The sequence below is a fragment of the Bactrocera dorsalis genome, chromosome 1 (genome assembly GCF_023373825.1).
Source record: "Bactrocera dorsalis isolate Fly_Bdor chromosome 1, ASM2337382v1, whole genome shotgun sequence".
NCBI lineage: Eukaryota > Metazoa > Arthropoda > Insecta > Diptera > Tephritidae > Bactrocera > Bactrocera dorsalis.
This window is the reverse complement of record NC_064303.1, coordinates 108929908-108951195: the sequence shown is the minus strand read 5'-3', so window position 1 is coordinate 108951195 and position 21288 is coordinate 108929908. Positions and strand designations below refer to the sequence as shown.

The 21288-nt window shown below is 33.3% G+C and overlaps 1 protein-coding gene across 12 annotated transcripts in view; it reads right to left on the bottom strand.

Moving 5' to 3' along the window:
* LOC105234015 (serine-rich adhesin for platelets) overlaps window positions 1-21288 on the bottom strand; it is a 155534-nt gene that overhangs the window by 62735 nt on the left and 71511 nt on the right. For all 12 annotated transcript variants that reach the window (XM_049455708.1, XM_049455703.1, XM_049455701.1 and 9 more), the window contains one exon: window positions 17518-17561. The gene's annotated coding sequence lies outside the window, so the exon portion shown is untranslated. The remainder of the gene's footprint in view (window positions 1-17517; window positions 17562-21288) is intronic.

Genomic DNA, 21288 nt, shown 5'->3' with positions numbered 1-21288 from the left:
TAGGCGCAGCTGCCAAACTCATCGTAAAACAATAATACTAAAAGCCTTTGGTTAACGTCACTGTGACAATGGTTGAGCAAAGCAACAGTTCTTGGCTTAACCAACAAAAGATGTGGCCTCCGACTTCCAACATACATATGTACATTGTACATATGCTCACATAGAAAATATACATATGTACACATACATATATTTAAATGAGCTACCAGCTTTTCTAAATGGCTGCGAGCCAAAATACAGGAATGTATTTGTATTTAAATTACACAAAGTGCTGTTGTGGTTGCAGGGGTAATCAAGGTGATTTTGACTAGATTACCACACACACATAAGTAGAAGTGATTTTGATGGCTTTTGTTTGAAAATAAGTGAGCTAAGTATTAATGGTGCTAGAATGTTATACTTAAATGAAAATTTATGTCACTTTTCTTAAATCAAAAATTGTTTCTTTGTCTATTTTTACTTAAATCTTGCTCATTTTGTTATTGTAGCAATATTAGCATTCTCTAAACTCTTCTTTGTTTAGTTTGCATTGTTTCAGTAATTTTTCTAATGCACCTTAAATATTATACAGGATGCAGTCGTTTACATACACGTACAAATTTATTGTGATAAATGAAAAAGAAAAAGTAAACAAAAAAAAATTTAAAAATAAAAAAAAAATTAAAAAAAAAATAAAGAAAAAATAAAAAAAAAACAAAAAAAAAAAATAAATAAATACTATCAAAATTATTTATTATAAATTTAACAAAATTTTCTTTTACTTTTCGTTTAAAATTTTATATTTATGACACTTTTGCATAAATTTTGAACAAAAAAATGTAAAATAAAAGCATATAAAAAGATTGTATCTTCATTATTATAGATCAGTTTTTGTGTCAGTTATATGTTATAGTGATTCGATCTGAAATCGCACCAAATTGTCCTTATAAAGCTTCATTTCTCACTTAGCATTTAGCATACATTTAGGCTCATTCATCTTCTGTGGTTCCTTAGGTAATTATGCACAGAATTTGCCGCTAATGCTAACTAGCCAAATAGCTGGCGTCATACCCACAAAGCTAACAGCGACAATAAACCCTAGGATTTGTTTAACCAATCCAAATGTAGAATAAGTGTGTGTGAATGTATGAGTAATACATATACATGTGCATATGTGCATCTATGACAGCATTTGCATTTAATGGTTTCAGTAGCTGTCACAATGTCAGTAAACATATAATGGCAGACAGCCAACAATGCATATAATTTAGAGCCACAGATGCACACATACACACATAAACAAAAATGAAACAGTTGCAGGCACCCGCACATGCTTAGTAGCGTGTGTTGAAGGCACCAATGTGCCACTGACATTTTAGGCTCTATATAAATGTTTATGTAAGCGTTAAATATATTCTATCTCTTTATATGTTTCTATTAATGTGGCAACTCATCTCTCTTTGTGTGTGTTTGTGTACTATATGCTATGCTATTAGCGCTCATAAATCAATGTTGGATTTATTTCTCCCACCACAGCACGAATTTCGATTTGTTATTGCTTTCAACATGAAATGTCATTATGGTTTCTTTCACTCTACCCCCCTTTCACTGTCTCTGTCTCTCTCCCTGTCTTTCTCTCTGTCTCTTTCTCTTCTCCTCGCTTACTTCGTTTCTTGCCAGCAGCTGCTGGTCGGTTTATATGTTTGTATTTATGGGTGTGTATCCTCGTTGATGCTCACTCATACTCTTTCCTCTCGCCGCAGCTAATTTATTTGCCATTAAAGGCGAATATCGCAACGGTTCAAATGTATGTGTTAGCTGTCAATGGCGTTTGCCAAAGTCATGCTTGGTTTTGTAAGTGAATTTATATGTATATATGTATATGCATATATGTATATGCATGTGTGTGTTAAGTGACATTTAACGAATGATTAATTCAAATATGGTTTCGAACGAAAGTCGGTCAATATATGTTAGAGATGTTAGTTGAAATTCAAGTGGCTCTAGAAGTGGTCTAAAAGGCGAGGAGGGTTTAAGAAAGAAATACTAAGTGTCAATAGGAGCTATTGAGAATTATTTGGTCACAAAAATATATATAGACTCGCATAAAATTTGAGCAGTTTAGTCACAGTCATATGACTATAAAGCTATTTTGGCACCCAGGCTTATACGAGTATACCTATGATTATTTCATCAGTTTCAAGGCTTCGAAAGCACCCGTGCCTATTCGTCTAAAATTTTTTGCAACTGTATATGGGTTGTAGGCCATTCAACTAAATTGCATACCATTGCGAAGCGCATTTGGAGAAATGTTCCAATATACAAATATGTATATATAAACAGACATTACATAGGTATAGTATTTCACTTTTGTAAGCACATCTGTGGTATTTTAATATTGCGACCATTATTATTGTTCTTCAGAGTTTTTCTGTTGTGTTACCTTTATTTTTATTTTTCATATAACATATATATACATATTTAGATATGTATTCTTAGCATATTCCACTGTACATTATGAGCGCATTCTTTCGGCAGTGTTGTGTCCTCTTTTTGTGTCTGTGGCTTATTTGCGCATTGTTCTATTAAACTATTGTCCTAATCTGCTACATTCTAGCAGGTAGAGCGAAATTTTTCTAAAATATATAGTACACACATACCTAGACTAAATAAATGGGCATGAAGTTGAAGTAAAGTGCACTTTATTGTTATTGTTTGCCATTTTTTGGCAGAGGATGTCTGTTATATGAGCTTTGCCTGCCTGTTTGTCAGTCCGTTTATTTATACGCAAATTAGTCACTAAGTTTTTGAGATATCGAAATGAAATTTTGCACACGTTATTTTCTTCTCAAGAAGCTCTTAATTTATTGTGAGCGTCGATATCAGTCCACTATAACATATAGCTGTCATATAAACTGAATGAGTGGAATCAAATGATTGTATTGAAAACTATTTTATTTAACGAGATATCTTCAAGAAATTTGGCAAGGGGTGTAATCTGAAGCATTACTGGAATCTCTGAAGAAATGGTTCAGATCGCATCACTATAGCATATAGCTGCCATACAAACTGAACGATCAGAATAAAAAGCTTGTATGGAAAACTTTCTCCGTTAACGAGATATCTTCACGAAATTTGACAGGGATTGTTCCTTAAGTTAATGGTGCAATCTCCTAAGAAATGGTTCAGATCAGATCACTATATTATATAGTTGCCATACAAACTGAACAATCGAAACAAAAAGCTTGTATGGAAAATTTATTTATACGACAAGATATCTTCATGAAATTTAGCATGGATTATTGCTTAAAGAAATAGTGCGATCTCTGAAAAAATTCTTCAGATCGAGTCACTACAGCATAAAGCTGCCATACAAACTGACAAATCAAAATCAAGTCTTTGTATGGAAAACTGTTTTATTTAAGATTATGAAGCGATTTTCAGAAAGCAGAATGACCTCAATGTACTGTTATAAATATGAGTGACCATCATTCTCTCGAATAATGAGATCTCTGAATCAGAAAACCAGCTGCGAATTTCCAGTTGCACCTACTATCTTTACTCATTCTTCCTACGTCAATAAAAGACTAAATATTCATCTATGGCACAACAACTATAAATCCATACTCATTTTAAGCATATAAAAGTATTAAACAGGTGGTTTCCAGCAATAAAAAGGGTCACTGATATGCCGATGAAAAAATCGCACAACAAGACTAAGCAAAGAAATACATACACACATCCATACGTAATTTGAAACCACTGGAATCAATAGAAATAACACTCCGAACAACAAAAATGCTTGATAACAACAAAAAAATCAAAAATTTCAAAAGCAATGTTAGTTGAAGTGGCTTGTGCCATGTTGGAAGAACGCTTCAATGATAACAAACAAATAAAAAATGTAATGAAAATAAAGCAGGCAACAAAGAGAGGGAGCACAGAAGAAGGAGAATCTACCAAATGGCACAACCTATTCACCCACTGATTGATTGATTGAGTGGCTTACATATACAGCGGCAATGCAGAAGGAGAATGATTGGACAAAAAATCAGATCACACATACATACATACATATATACGCACTTAAATCTAAACTTAGTGTTAGTACACATGCAAAGCAAGACCGATGTACGAAGAACAAACAAAGCATCGCCATTTACACATGACTGCACACAAACTCATATAAATCCACGCATACATTCACACTTTTGCAAATGGAGGATGAGCGCTTGCATCGAAGCATACATATAGGCTGAAGCAATTGCATAGATTGCCATCGTAGGCTATAGAGCCGGTAATAAATGGAAAATATTGTCGCCATTGCCAATAGTAACGAATAAAGAGTGGGAGAATGAGATATGAGGAGCAAAAGGCAAGCTCTTTGTAAGTTGCGACAATTTCGAGACAATGTGTCAGAGACAATGTGTGTGAGGCTGGCAAGTAAATGGCGACTGGTCAATGTGAAAATGCAAGCAAAGTGCAGAAATGTTAATAAAGAACTAAAAAAAGAAGCATGTGAGTGTTAGCTTTTGCAATTGATGATAAAGTTAGGCGAAAGCAAATAAAGAAAGCAACAAAAACTTGATGAATTTACGAGACGAACTTCGCAATTGACTGCACTCACACAAACACATAAATATTGGAATATACGCACATAAGTCAATATTCACCCACATGCACATACACATATGAGAAATGACATAATCGCCCGCAATAAAGTCAAATGCTGTCTTTACATCCTATTTCCGTTGCCTGTGGGTGTAAAATGCGCCACAAATAAGTGTCAACTTGTGGTTGTGTGTTTGCGAAAAAGTTTGAATTTATATATATGTACGTCAGCTTTGGTAGCCAAAAAATTGTTATGCAAAATCTGTTGCAAGTCACTTAGTTTTTGTGGCAAGTTTGATGTGCTGATGGCTTGATAATGTGGCCATAAAGTTGTCAGAGGTCAGTTGACAAAATTGTTGATCAACAAAAGCCATTTTGCACATTGTCATACAGGCTTCATACATGTGCATACATGTATAATTGGGTGTGCATATGCAGCAGGAAGCACGCAATTTCTTTTGTGGTAAGCATGCATGCTTCTCAATGCGTGTGTGAGTAAAGTTTGTAAATAGTTTCGTGTTTTCGTCGGTTTCGGTAGCGGAAGTCTGTTTAGATAAGTGCTCAAAGCACATAAATTGTAGGATGTAATGTAAGAAAGTTGTAGAAATCATAAAATTGTGCAAGTGTAATTCCGTTTTTTAAAAAAAAAGTTACTTTTCACTTTTTCATAAATCTACTTTTAGGCGCTGAGACAGTGTAAGCTGTAAAATTCTTGCCTTAAGCGGCAGAAAAAATATTTTTATAATTATTTCATGAATACAAAATTTCTCCGTGTATTAAAAAAATATTTTTTTATTTTTATTTATACTGGATATTAAAATAATATTATTTTAAATACTTAAAACTAATAATATACAAGTATGTATATTGAAATTAAAAAATAAATAAATAAAAATAATATTATGTTACTATACTTCAGTTTTTCCAAAAAAAAGAACTGTTTGTTTTTCATAAATCTACTTTTAGGCGCTAAAACGGTGTAAGCTGTAAAATTCTTGCCTTAAGCAGCAAAAAAATATTTTTATAATTATTACACGACTGTCCATATACATATTAAAAGACTTTTTTGGATATTTTAATATTCGGGATTTAAAAAATATATTATTTTAAATAAATTTTGAACCAAAATATATAAAATATTTAGAAATTTCTTCACTTTATTTTGACAAATAGCAAATATTTATATAAAAAATTTAAGAAGAAAAAATTTTAAATAAATAATTTTTTAAATATTTTTTTTTTAAATAATTTTTTTTAAAATTTTTTTTTTTATTACAATTTTTTTAACTATTATTTTCCAAACATAGCGAATGAGAATTTAACAAATTTACATTCAAAAAAAAATTTTGATGGAACACTTAATTGCCTTCACATAAAAAAGTCACCAATTCCACCCGTTCCTCAAGCAAGGTATTGACAAAGCGCCAGCTATACTGGTCCCTGTGAGATTAGAGCCTTTAATAAAACTTACTCAATCAAGTCTACCATTGTTGAGCACAAATGTAAGCAATTGTAGAGGACTTTCGGGTTTGGGAAACATAAGACTTGTAGGAAAATTTATGGAAATTTTTATACTGGGATATGTTTTTTGAGCTTTAAGTACTTATATTATAGACTCGAAAAGACTACGAGAGGACAGAAAAATAAAATTCAAACTTTTTTGATAGCAAAAAAATACAATTGTGAGTTTTTCAAACTATTTTTGAGTTGCCATAAGATCTCATATCGAGCTTTTGAACATTTAAATTCAATTTAAGAGAAGAATTAAGCAGGTGTGGAGTGCTGATTTAACATGTTAACGGTATTTTCACCATAAAATATTTTTTGAAGTTTTATGTATTTATATTTTTTATTTTTTATTAAAAAAATTATTTAAAAATATTTTTACAAAATAAAAAATACAAAAAATAAAAATAAAAATAAATATTATTTTTTATATAAAATTATTTTTTATTAAACAAATGTATTTTTTATTAAAAAAAAAAAAACTTTGCATTAACTTTTTTACAAAAAACATATATTTTTGTTGTTAGTATTGTTTTTGTCGAGATTACTAAATTTCTTGTACAATAAACCAACTTCCACCATATGCCGCTCATATACATTATAAAACACTATGTTCCACCTAGGAACTACGGGAAAATATATATATTTTCATTACCAACATCTTTTTCCTACAGGGCACTAAGAGACTACCCACACGATCATAAATTCATACTCTCACTTCAAAGGCTTGCATAGCTCACACATTCTCCAAGCAAACACATCTACATAGGTATGCAGTTAAGCAGATTTACGCGAAATCCATTCGAGAACTCAACAAAGCATGGTAACAAGGCAACGAAACACAAGGAGAGGGTGTTAACTTTTCAATCAACTGCAAAATGCTAAGCTACACCAAAGTGTTGGTGGAGCGCATTCAATGAATAGTTGTTAGAATGAAAGCAATATATGCGAGTATGTGTGAATAAGAGACCATTATGGTGATTACGTATAAGTTCGCCATTCATGCATTGGCCGCATTTAGGTGAAAAGTCATTTGATTTGTGCAATTGAGTAGACAAGATGCTCCTTAGAGCGCAGAAACACCGACACAACAACTGACAATATAAATTGCACTAAAGCGTGCACTATTTTGCCTTCAACTAAGGCGCACTTAACCCACTCGCAGGCACAAATGCGCACTGATTTGTAATGGTTCGTCAGCTCTGTTACGATTTTTTGTTGTTATGCTGCTTTTTAGTAGCTGTTCATTATCTGGCATTCTTTGCGGCGACGAATCTACCGAACATGCTTAGAGCTATTACACGTGTATTCTTACACGTTGATGGCTTAGAAACCCCTTCGGTGGTTTATTGCACCCACTCAGCGACAGATTACAACTAGACATATTGACGGGAAGGAATAAGATGTTTTTCGAACACATAAAAAAAGGACTGAGTTAGTAATAAATACTAAGTAGTAGTCATATTTGCAGAACATTAGTTGTTATGCTGCTGACTATTCATATACATAACTATGTATAGTACATATATTGCATGTGAATGTGATGAGCATTAATGGTATACCCAGCAGGAAAATTACATGTATAATTCGAAGGCTTTATGAGTTCAGCTTGATTTTTTTATTTCATACTTAAACTACAAACCTTTGCACAAAAAAAAAATTGTTAAAATAGCGTCAGATAATAATTACCGTTATCGGACAAATATAGCTTATAGCTGCCATACAAATTGACCGATCCAATTTAAGTCCTCATATGGAAAAATTTTCTATTTGACAAGATATCTTCACGAAATTTGGTACAGATTGTTAGTCAAGACATCGCTACAATATCCAAAGAATTTATTGAGATCGGACTACAATAGCTTATAGCTGCCATGCAAACTGACCGGTCCAACTCAAGTCCTCATATGGAAAACTTTTTTATTTGACAAGGTATCTTCACGAAATTTGGTACAGATTGTTAGTCAAGACATTGCTACAATATCCAAAGAATTTATTGAGATCGGACTACAATAGCTTATAGCTGCCATACAAACCGACTGGTCCAACTCAAGTCCTCATATGGAAAACTTATTTATTTGACAAGCTATCTTAATGATATTTGGCATGGATTACTGTCCAAAGTAACGGTACAATATTCGAAGAATTTATTCAGATCGGGTCGCTATAGCATATAGCTACCATACAAATTGAAAGCTCAAACTCAAGCTTTTGTATAAAAAAAAATGAAGCCACCATGACGCACCACTGGGTATATTTACGGTGTCTATGTATTATGCTCAATGTCTCACTCAGCAATTGCGCTAAGCCGCTTTACAGCATGCGTATTTGCGCTACTTACATTTGCTTTCATTATTACAGCGACCATTTCTAAGCACTCATAAGGGGACAAACACCCATATGTATGTATGTATATGTACATATGGAAGCTCACGTGCGAAAGCATAGAAAATGTCTTTATGTCCTCTCGTCACTCTGCTTTCTGCATATTCTTTTCTTCTTTTCGTTTTTGTTGCTCATTTGGTGTCGCAGCGCTTTGTATAACATTTCCAACGCTTGCTGCTGGCGCTTGGCAATGTGCTGGTGATTATGGCGCGGCTTTGTATTTTGCTACTTCTGCTTTGCTCGGAAGCACTTTCGTGCTTTTTTCGTGCGAACTTCTTCGTTCAACATTGCACTTAATGCGCATGTTCATCAACATCATTACGAGTATTTCATATTTGAGCTCGCTACTTGACTGCCTGCCTTCAAGTGGGTGTAAGAAAGGCTATCTCTGTGCATGTATGTGTTGGCATTTCGTCCTTTCGCTGGCAATTCGCACCTCACATGCACTTATTCCAATTCTTACACTTCTACTTAATGACAACTTTGCACTTACTTTTATTTATTTATGCTTGCCTCGAACAATTCCACTATTGCTTTCCATCCAGCAATTTTTCTATTTTCTCCGCATTTCAGTTTGCCATATACACATGGGAGTGTGTGTGTGTTGAATTGTTCAAGTGTTGACGACTTCTTGAACGCGCGCACAATTTAGTACAATGGCTGCTTAATTGTATGGGTGTGTGTGTGTGTGCATACGAGGAGATGCTGTGTTGTAGTATAGTTGGAGGTTGCTTTTCCTGCTGTAGTTGCTATCCTTGTAGTGCTAGCAAAGCCCCTAATTCTTTCTGCAGTGTTGTATTGTTGTTAATAACTAAGCAGCGCTTTTTCTGCTCGGAAGGATTTGAACACTTTGAAGGATATGTGCTGGTGATTGTGCGCCATTCTTGTATTGAACAGCGTGCGGTAAGTAATAAGGCGATTTACTTGCCATTTCTGGTGCTTTGAAGTACAGTTAATGCAGCATATTGTATATTGTATAAGTAGATCTCAGAGGTAAAAGCTGGTAGCTTTAGAATATGCTTAGTACTTTGAGACTTAAAACCATGAAATTCTACCAGTTATTTAATATTTATATTTATATTAAAATTATTTAAAATTATTTATTTTGTTCGTCTTGGTGTGATTTACGACCTCATTTGAAATCACCATACCATCGATAAACTTTAGTCCGTGATGGAGCTTCATAATCAAAAATTGAATTAAGTTCATTGAAGCACTGTTGCTGAGATAATCCAAATTGAAAGTTCTAAAAAATAATCGCCGCAGGCGTCACGGAATAGTTTTGAGAGCCTAGGTGCATGCTGTTTGGACAAGGAAACAAAGAAGTCCGTGGAGGCCACATCTGGATTGTAGGGCGGCTGCGGAAGCGTTGGGATGCCAGTCTTGATTAGGTAGCTGTTCACAAGAAAGGCGGTGTGAGCCAGGGCGTTGTCGTGATGCAACTTCCATTCGGCTGCGATGTCTTGTTGGACCCGATTGACCCTTTGTCTGAGTCTGTTGAGGACTTCCACGTAAAACAAGGAACAAATTCACAGTGAACGATGCCTTTGACGTCAAAAAAGACAATAAGCATCGTTTTCATTGCGGATTTGCTCATTCATCAGCGACCTCTTCCCGAGCCTCCAAAAGGCCTGGTGCCATTGAAACATATCAAACAAGTTCCAAACCACGATAATGAAATTTTATTACTCATCATTTTTGGGAGAAACTAATTGCATTTTCCTGATTGCCACTAAAAATGAAGAGCCTTTAAAGTTATAGCACCATTTGTGATACTAAATTGGAGAACATATTATGGCACAGAATAAAGCATGAAAAGAAATGGCAAATATTTATATAACCACACACATCCAAGTATATAAAGATATCATAGATATTGGTTAGAATAAAAGATAGCCATATTGCTTACGCACTTTCCAATTGTATTTGAATTCGACCAAGAGTTGGTTGTCAAAAACGCAAAAATGAAAGGTAAGAGAAGTCAAGGGGCCGCCACTCCATCAAGCAGAGAATGCAGAAATGTTCTTACACAAGAATGCGTGTACATATGTACGTATGTAATGCGATATTTGCAGCAGACAGACTATTTGCTAGTGAAAAGATTTTCCAGTCCATTTGCTGAAACGGCAGGAATGACAATTTGCACTCACGACTAAGTACTTGCTCTTGCTGCTAAAGAAAAGTGCGTGGAGAAGAGAGGAAATCTCAACCGACAGATATTATGTTGGACGGTAGAGCAGCAGAATGTGTGGAAGTAAAGGCGATAAAAAGCTTAAGTACACCGGAACATTTATGGACCAAAGGCTGAAAAGTAAAATGTAGCTACGAATATGCTTTTTTCGTCTACTTTTACAATCAGTTAACTGAGGGAACTTGAAACCTTTTTTCGAGTAAAAAGTCAGTTAGTAAAATATAAAATTTATATTTTTTATCAGTGAAGTTCAAAAATGTGTATCGTTCAAAGCAAAATTGTGTAGTCGAAGATTTTTAGCACAATATTGGTTTTTATTAAAAAAAAAATTTATCTTAAAACCGGTTGCGAATTAAAAATCTTTCAAAATATTATAAACAAGGATAAGTGAGACAGAACGTCAGAAAGAGCAAGACAACCATGTGCAAGAAAAGAAATATACGAAAGAAAGGGTTAGGGTTAGAAAGAGAGAGAGATAAAGAGGAAAAGAGAGAAAAAGAGGGACAGAGACAGAGAGAGAGAAGAGTGTGTGTGTGTGTGTGGGAGAGAAAGACAACAGCGAAATTTAACCAGATAGTCGAAACAAAAAAGTTGATCAGCGTTGAATATTTATGTCTAATAGTTCTATTGTGATAGCTTTGCTTACCATAAATATCTCTGAAAAAGAAAAAATAACTGTGAAGGTAAAAAAAGTTGTAAAAATGTATACTATATATTTTAAAATAAGTCTTCAAAAATTTTTGTTTACTAATAACTACTAAAATATGTAAAAAAATTTCTTAATTTTTACTTTGCTGTAAAGTAGATAAGAATGAACTTTTTGAGAAGAAAAAGTAATATAAAAATGATGATAAAATAAAAGCTGATTACCCTGAGCATTCATTCCTTCCCACTGTACTTGCTGCTCTCTATACTACACCGAGTAGATAAAGTAAAAATACATATTCTTTTACTTCTCTCAATGCTTTTTATTCCTGCCAGTAAAGCGACTCAACTTAATTGATTTCCACTGGGAAGTTGTCGTCTCGGCTTTTGTTCTGTTAAATTGGCTTGCATTTAAGCCTTTCAAACGAGAATATCCTGTCAAACTGTATATTACCACACAGGCATACAACACATGACACATACATATATAAAGTCGGAAGAGAGAGAGAGAGGGAGATGTTTGGAAGAAAATGAAAATTGAGCAATAAAATATATGATGACTTTCTTTAATACCCATATGAAAGGCAACCGTAGGCAACATGTTAAAATACTTCATACAGCTTTGAAGTTGACAGATAAGCGAAATTGGAAAATATTGAAAATTATGGAGAAAAGAAGAAATTAAGGGAGACAGAGAACTAAGTAAATTTCTCAAAGGATATGGTGAGAAAGGAAAAAGTAATTTAAAATTTTAAAAGAATATTTCTTTATAAATTCAAAAAATATTATTTTTTTAATTAAAATAATATTTTTGAATCTTGTAAGGATAACTACATATCGAAATTTCATAATACATATATATATTCTCCAAGCACAATGCATTAATTATAGTCAAAAGGTGTCAAAGTTGAAGGTTAAGCCAAGCCATGGCACTCGCTGTGAATACAAGCCAATTGTCGTGAGGCCAAATTTTGTGCCAACACAGCGCTTTCGAACACTTTTTGATGCCTACAAACCTTTCAAAAGCACACAAACACACACAAAGACTAAATATAAATACATATGTGTATGCTTATATGCCACATACAACTATCATGTCGCTTATAATGTGCGCCGGCTGCACTTAACACATTTGTGGCAACAGCCTGTGGCCATCATGCAAATCTTTGGCAACGAAAATGCAAAACCATAAAAAATAGTAATCGAAATTCTCTCACAAGGACATTCAGAGTAACTTGACTTATGCTGCTGCTCTGTACATTTGCTGCTGAGCGCCTATTTGTAGGCCAAGTATGCTATTTTCAGTAATCAATCACACATACACACATACATGCAAGCTCATTGATCACATGTGTTGGCAGAGGAGACAGTTGGCGTTTTCGATAAATTTATGGTTATAGCTTTTACAACTCAGCTGATAATTGATGAACGTTTTTGGCATTGCCACGAAAAAAATGCACTCACACACTTGTATATATGCAAATGTATGTGTGGGTATACGCCATACATTCAAATAAGCTACACTGCAATTTGTTCTGTGGGAATTTGATCTATTATCTGTGTATGAATAAGTTTGTATGTTGGTAAAAATGTATGTATTTGTGTATTGTGTGCATGTGCTTGCATGAACATGCCAAGTGTTTGGCTTAAAGGATTTTGGTTTGGATGGGCTTGGGTTTGGGGTCACATGTGCGTCATTTGTTCTTCGACCAATTGAGGTCGAGGCAGTTAAAAGCGGCTTCTGTGTATGCTAAGAAGGAATTGGCAAGATAAATTGGAAGAAATGTTATTAACTCGACGGCTTACCGTTCAAATTTTAAGTTAAAATTAAAAATTTAGTATCTTCGAATTTCTGAATTCGCAGCGAATATAAGAAATTATTGTAAAAATATTGTTTAAATCAATTATTGGCGTGATTTTATTCAGAAAATGTTTCATGCGTGTCATAAAATTACTCCGAATTTTCGGAGTACTTTCAGAATAAATATATTTAGTTTAGCTTTAATAATTATTTAATTTAGTTGATTTTTGCATGTCTAAAACCACTCCGAATTTTCGGACTAGTTTTCGGAATTAATAATTTTAGCCTAATTTCAATAATATGCATGTGTACACAATTTCTCTTCTTTTTTCAATTTAACACCTAATTCAGGGTTTCAGTAGCCATAACTAACTCTTCATATTTACTGTCTGCCAACAACTTTCCAAGTATTGTCACTCGAACATTTTGCAACGATTTGATCCACAGATATTGCAACGAACATTTTTCATACGTTTAAAAACAATAATACCTACATACATATACATACACATGTATGTATGCATATTTATACATATGTATGTATGTACATATATATTTTTACAGTTGTGCTACCACATTGGCAATTGATATCCTTAAGGAATAATTTAAAGTGAACGGCACGTAGCGCCAATCGTTGCGCAGATGAACAGTTGTGAAGAAGGGAATTTTATTTTCGATTTTTCAAATTTACTCTTTTTTCAATTTTCATTTTTCTTTTTATTTTATTTTTGGTATTACGCCATTGATATAGTTGAAAATCTCCCGTTGATTTATTATTGCCACCGAGTAGCAATCAATGCAGTGGAGCAGCTCAAATCTTCACAGTCCAATGTTGAAAGCACCACACACACACACACATGCAGACCTACGCACAAGTGATTGCTGCACTATGTACGTGCTCGCAAGCTTCATGTTTGCCGCGCAATGGCCACTGCGCGCGTGAAAAGCAATTCAACGGAAAGCAGAAACTCTATTTATCATGCTGTACATGTGCTCACTTCCTTTTGTCTCGCTCGTTGCCCTTCGCTTGTACTACTTTGCACTTAAGCTTACGAATGACCGTAAATCGTTGAGCGCGACTGATGGTCCTGTACACACAGATGTACGAATGCTGCGGATTTATTGATGCCAACAGCCAATACGCGAAAGTGGGAGTATGTGGTGAGCTGAGGAGGTTGGTGAATAAATATATTGGTTGCTTTAAATATTACAATTTTATTGACAGTTGTTGAAAACGAGAAGAGAAGTGTAATCAATCCAACTGATCGAATATATTCGCTCTATTTTTCATACTTTTCAAAAGTAAAAATAAAAATGCTCAATTTTAAAATTTTTTGTGCAGGGAAAGATTTATAAAGAGAAAAATATATAAAAAAAAATGTAAAAAAAAAAACAAAAAATAAATGAAAATTGTTTATAAAAAATTTATAATATATGAACTATCATATGGCAACTCTCTCAGACATGAAAATCATTTTGAAAATGCTTATTAACGGCTTTAATTTTTTTATATTTAGATGGAAAACAAATTAAAAATAAAATTAAAATTTTTGGTTTAAATCATATGGCAACTCTTTTTGTAAAGTTTTAAAAATATATACATTTTGTATTTTGATGGTGGAGTTTATTATAAACCTGTTTTAAATTTTAAAATTTTTGTGTGATATTTTTTTACATTAAATTGAGAAAATATGGCAACTCTGCATTGCAAAAAAAAACATATATTTTATATTTCAGTGTGAAATTTTTGTAGAGGTGGCAAGAAAAAAATGATTGTCAATTTTTAAAAAATACGGCAACTCTGAATTGCAAAAAATATAATTCTTCTTGTGTAAAATTTTTGCAAAGATCGAAAAGGAAAATATGACATTAAATTTTAAAATATATGGCAACTCTGCATTGCAAAAAAAAACATATATTTTATATTTCAGTGTGAAATTATTGTAGAGGTGGCAAGAAAACTATTATAATCAAATTTTAAAATGTATGGCAACTCTGCATTGCAAAAAAATTTTTTTCTGTGATAGGTAAAAATTTAAAATAGATAAAAAAAATATGGCAACTCTGCATTGCAAAAAATATATTTCTTTTTATATTTTAGTGTGAAATTTTTGCAAAAATCGAAAGAAAAATGAAAAAAAAATTAAAATATATGGTAACTCTGTATTGCATTGTAAATAACTCCGGACTAGTTCTTATTAATCGAGAGATCAGCAAAAATGCAAGGAAAAAAACTAGAGCCATCGCAACAGAATGCGCGAAAGCGGCTGAGGACCGGCAACAAAGTGACCTCAAATGGTTATTTTCAGGTAAGTAGGAGAAAGAGCTCGTCAGCGGGTTTGAAATGCCATTTGACAACAGCTAAAGAATGTCAAATTGCTTGGGGAGTTCGCGACCTCATGCATACATATGAACAAACACGTGCCACTTAAGAAGGACGCAACAAAGCAAGCGTTCAACCGCAAAAGCAAACAAATTGTGGAAAAGAAAACACGAAGAACAAGAGAAAATACTGTAGCAGAACGCTGCCGAAACGCTACGCGGTGTCGGGTTGTTTGCTGTGTCGGTGTTAAACAAACAAACAAGAAAGCGAATCAAGCAGGCCGCAAGAAGAAAATTAAGATGACGAAGACGAAGGCGATCAAAGATGGCGTCACTGCGAAAGAAATTGGAGCACGACGTCTAACATCCGGTGCCGACGGACGAGCGCACACTTCACCAGCTGAGCGTGCAAATTTACATAGTAATGCACGACAGCAGCAGCAGTGACACGCAGACACCGACGCAGTCAAGCAAATTAACCGCACACTCACATATGCGAGCCACACACACACTCACATACCACCGAAGAAGCTTACAAATTGAATGCGCCAGCACTTAAGCGCTCAAGTGGACAGAGTAACAGCGAGGAGGGTGAGTGACAGGGGTGGCATTAGAGACAACTGTGGTCGGAACTTCGAGGACACGAACACCACCATCACCGCAGCGAACAGCCACTTTCACCGCCGACCACCGCTGCCGAACGGAAGAGCGTCTAATAGAACAAAGTGAAATGACAAGAGCCACAAAGTGGTGCCATCGACGTTGGCGTTGGTGTTGTCGTTGGAAGGCACAATGACGCAGTAGGCGGCTGACGCCGGCAGCCAGCAGCGAATTAGCATATGGTGGCACATATGAGTGGACGCCGCCATAGTTGTTGGTGTTGCTGCTGTTAGGTGGATGACGTTGGTAAACACATTCATATTTATGTGTGTGTATATTTATATGTGTGTGCGTGTCGGTAATGTTGGCCAAGCGGCGGAAGTGAAGGCTATTTATTGACTGCGGCGGTTTTCCGGTGATGATGCAAATTTGATATGCTTCTCTCATTGGTATAGCTGGTGTGGCGAGGAGATATTTTGAAAGCAAATTTGTAGGATATACTTTAAGACTTTGCTTTTTTTATATACACTGAAAAAAATGGTTGGCATTCAAAACAACTTATAAATTATAGGTTTTTAGCTGATACGCTAAAAAAGGACTCTCAACACAATACTGGATTTTTAATTTCAGAAAAATTTAAATTAAAAAAATGTGCAATGAAAATAGCATTTTTAGCTAAAATTAGTAGTTTTAAGTGTTTAGGAAATATTAAAAATTTAAATAAATAAATTTTATAAAAAATAAAAATAATAATAAAAATTAAAAAAAAAATTAAAAAAATTAAAAAAAGTAAAAAAAAAATTAAAAATAATAGTTAAAATAAAACAATATATGTAATATATATTTTTGCCTAATTAATTATATAATAACTTATTCATTATTGAATGATATTATTTGAAATCGAGAAAAAATATTTAACAAATTAATTTTACTTTTAATTAATTTAATTTAAATTTTTAATAATTAAATCAGCCGATATTATTTTATGAACAAAACATATAAAAAAAGGTATTAAATACTCAGATAATATAAATTCGAATTTCTTGAATAAATTTTTTTAGTCTTAAAAAAAATATGTAATTAAATATAAAACACACTATATGATTTATTTAAATTTATTTATTTTGTTTTTAATATTTACGAAATACATAAAATCAAAGATAAAAATAATAATACATTAAAATTAAATTTTTTATTTTATTTTTTATAATTCGTAAGATGTCTCGAAAAGTGAATAAGTATAAAATTAAATGAATTTTCGTATTTGTTTAATATGTAAAAATTATTTTCAACAAACTTAAAAAAATTCTAAATTTTTTTTTCAAAATGATCCAAATTTTTTCAATAAATTCGAATTTAAATTTTTTTGAATATTTTGTTTTTAATTTTTTTATACCCTCTAAACATTAAAAAGTGAAATTTCCTACAGTTTTTCATAAATTTTTAAATTTTCTTAATATCATAATTTAACACTTACCTTATTTTTAAGTTGAATAGTTTAGATCCTCCTCATAAAATTGGCTGCAAAAGAAAGAAAAATATTAATGTAAAATTATATTAAAACGGTTATAGAAATAACTTTTAATTTCATAATTTATATACATATATGTATATTTTTAATTATTATTAAACTATATTTTTTTATAAAAACATATTTTGAAGATCAAACTTATGAAAAAACAGCTGAAATTGTAAAAAATTTCAGAAAACTAAACAGGTTTATTCTTAAAAATTAAAAAAAAAATAAATATTTTTTAAAAATAAAAAAAAATTTGAAAATAAAAATAAATATTTAAAAAAAAATAATAAAAAAATTAAAAAAAAAATAAATATTTTTTTAAAATAAAAAAAAAAAATTTTAAATAAAAATAAATATTTATAAAAAATAAAATTTTCTTTTTATGGCTTTTAAAAAGAAATTTTTTTTTATTGTTTTAAAAATAAATATTTTTGGACGATTGCTGTATAAAATAGTATATCTTATAAAAAAACGCGAACAAAATAAATTTTTTTAATACTTCTAAAAAATTTCCAAATTTTTTTTTATAATTTTATCAATTTATTTCCAAATATTGAAAGATTTATAAAATTTGAGTGCATTACAAATACACAATTGCAACAAAAACAACAGTTATGCATCTGCTTCTACTCAGTGGCAGCACTCAGCACACAGGGAATAACGTAAAAGAAACTGCCTTGGCCCACAAAAACAAAGCGCAAATTGAATTGAGTGGCGAAAAATGCGCCAGCAGCAGTCAACAACAACAAAAACAAGAAATATACAACTTAAAAAAAAATAAATAAATAAAACCAAAATAACTGTAAAGAACGCCAAGTGAAATGTTTTGCTGCTGGGCGCAACATGCAGCAGCCGTCACTATCACACACATACATAAACGCATGTGAACACATAGACCTGAACACTAGCACACATGCATTTAAATCAACAGCAGCAACAACCACTGGGACAGTTCGACAGCGCGACAAGCGGCCAAATATTGCCGATGGCAATGGTGCTGGCAATAAATGTCACTCAATCCAACAAAAACAACAACGAAATAGCCAACTGTAACAACAACAAAAACCCGCGCCAGCAGCAAAACAAATGCAGAACCCCAAACCGGTAAACAATAACCAAAATAAACTGCACACAGCCGGCAGGGGCGGGGCAGGAGGTGTACGTCAGCGCAACATTTGACAGCCTTTTTAATTTGTTTAAAAATAACCGTCAATGATGACCAGTGCACACACAATTCGTGGCATGCAAGAAGCAAAAGATGCGACAACAACAACAACTACACCAACAGCAGACAGCGCCAGCAGCTAGCAGCCACCATGGGCCGACTGACCTCGCACAGCGGCAAACAGAATTCGGGCGCACAGTCCGCGGTGGACCAACGAATGGGACATGCTAGCACAAAAAACGAAAATAACAAAAATATATGTATTGAGCGCGTAACAACAACAAATGTCGAAATGTTCGCTGGCCGCTTACTTAGTACAAGCACTAGTCAGCAGCCGTGTGCTTCTACACGTAGGCTACAAGTAAATGGGGTCCAAGGCAAGAAGCAAGAAATCGTCACAGTTTGTTGCAAGCATTGTGTGCTCGGACCCATCTGCCTTTAAGTACGTGCAACAAAGTGCTGCCCAACTTTGTATTTCAGCATTTCTAATCTATTTTAGTTTCGCTATTGTTTTGCGATCCCCAGTGGGGGTGGAGTGGAGGGGAGAGAGCGCGCACGCCCACACCCAAGCACTTAGCTACTTAGCCGACACGCTTTCGCGCCGAAAAAGTTTACGATGCCATTGCCTGTCAATTCGAGTGTCGGCGTGCAATGTGTGCGGGTTTTTGTTTTCCTTTGAGGGCAAACCAAAATGTATTTTGTTCAAATTATGACCGCTTGTCTTCCGACAAAGTGTCTCATAAGAAACCATGACAGAATTGCGGGCAAGATGGTGTCCGCATTACGCGTGGTACGACCTGGGTAACGCAAATAAATCCATTGCAGTCGGGGAATGGTGTGGTTGTAGTCTAGTGCAGGCGCGCTGGGTTCTTAGCGAGTACGAAGCGGTAGAATGACAATAACTTAGCAGATAGAAGCTATATAGTATCATGCTTAATCATGTTTCTGTCGAAAGTGTGTTCGAGACGGCCATATGTGGTTCAAATTCAGCGATCTTTCAAATTGAATGACGCAATCTTTAAATAGATTTGTATAATACTATAAAGTTGAGGCCTAACTGGACCAATGATATAAGATAAGGCGCTAGTATACTGATTGTGATATATTGGCAATGCTTCCAATATGGAAACTGTTCTCAAGACCAAAGTAAGCCGACAACCGCTCTGTAGAACTCGTTATATTCGGTACAAATGATGCCCGAAACGTTTTCCAAATGTGGATGAAGTGGCTCTATTTTTACTTTGAAAAAGAATGACTTTAGAAAAGCAACGTAGACTCTAAAGAAGGGTGGTTCTGACGAAAGATTTACAGAATAAATATCATTTTCCTTAAAACAGTAACCAAAAATAAGAATAAAAAGTCTGAGATACGAGGCTTAAAGTTTAGAAGACCGAAATAGGTATCGGTGTAGTTCGGCTGAGTTTATCAGTATCCGAAAATGATAAAAAAAGTATATATGTGTATGGAAATTTATGCTATCGAAACTGTAATCCATTAAACCACAGTTATTGATAAGAAGAATGCCAAACCACCATAAAGAAAAACAAAAGGAAACAAAAAGAAATTAAAAACCAAAAAAAAAATAAGAAGAATGCCAAAACCACCATAAAGAAAAACAAAAGGAAATTAAAAACCAAACTACATTAGATCTCAACACATAGCATACGCCTAATATTAGCGATAATCAAGAAGAAAACAAAAAACCAAAACTAAGTAAACTCATATCAAAAAAAGAAGGAACTAGAAACAGCAAAAAACTCAAACTAAAAGCAACAGTTCAAGCAAAAACGAACAACCAACACAAATGGCCAACGGACAGTGCCGAAATACCAAGCAGCTTCTCAACCATCTACGGGTCCAACAGCACGAAGAGCTACCGTCAGCCGCATTGGCGCAACGCCACAACCGTTCTTTTTTCCGCCTTAACCATGAAATTTGGGCAACTGCCAATAATTTTGGCTCGTGTGCGCGTCTGCAGAAGATGAAACAACACACAAATGCTCGTAAATAGGAAAATCGGCGAAAATTTAAATGCTTTCCGCCGCGATGGTCGGTTTTATGCTTTTTGAGATTTGGCTTCTATTTTTTTTTTGTTTTGCTTTGATTTTAATTAGATTTTGTTTGTAACAGCAGCGCAGCGGCTGAGGAAATCAGTGTTCAATTTGGAACAAAACGAAGAAAGAATGTGAAAGAGCTTGCAATAAGAATAGATACATTTGGGTAAACTACAGAAAATATAGATTTTGGATTTTTGGTTACCGAAAAAATGCAATAAAATAAAAGAAGTTGAAACAAAACTATTAAAATTAAAAAAATTAAAAATAAAAAAATTAAAATAAAAATTAATGAATAAATAATAAAAAATTAATAAAAAATATAAAATAAACAGGAAAAAATATAAAACTTCAAATAAGAATAATAGAAATTAAAAAAAAAATAGTAAAATTAAAATTAAAAAAAAAAAAATTAATAATAAATAATAATAAATATTAATGAAAAATGCAAAATATAAAAAACAATAATAAAAAAAGTATTAGTAAAATAAAATAAATAAAAAAATGTAT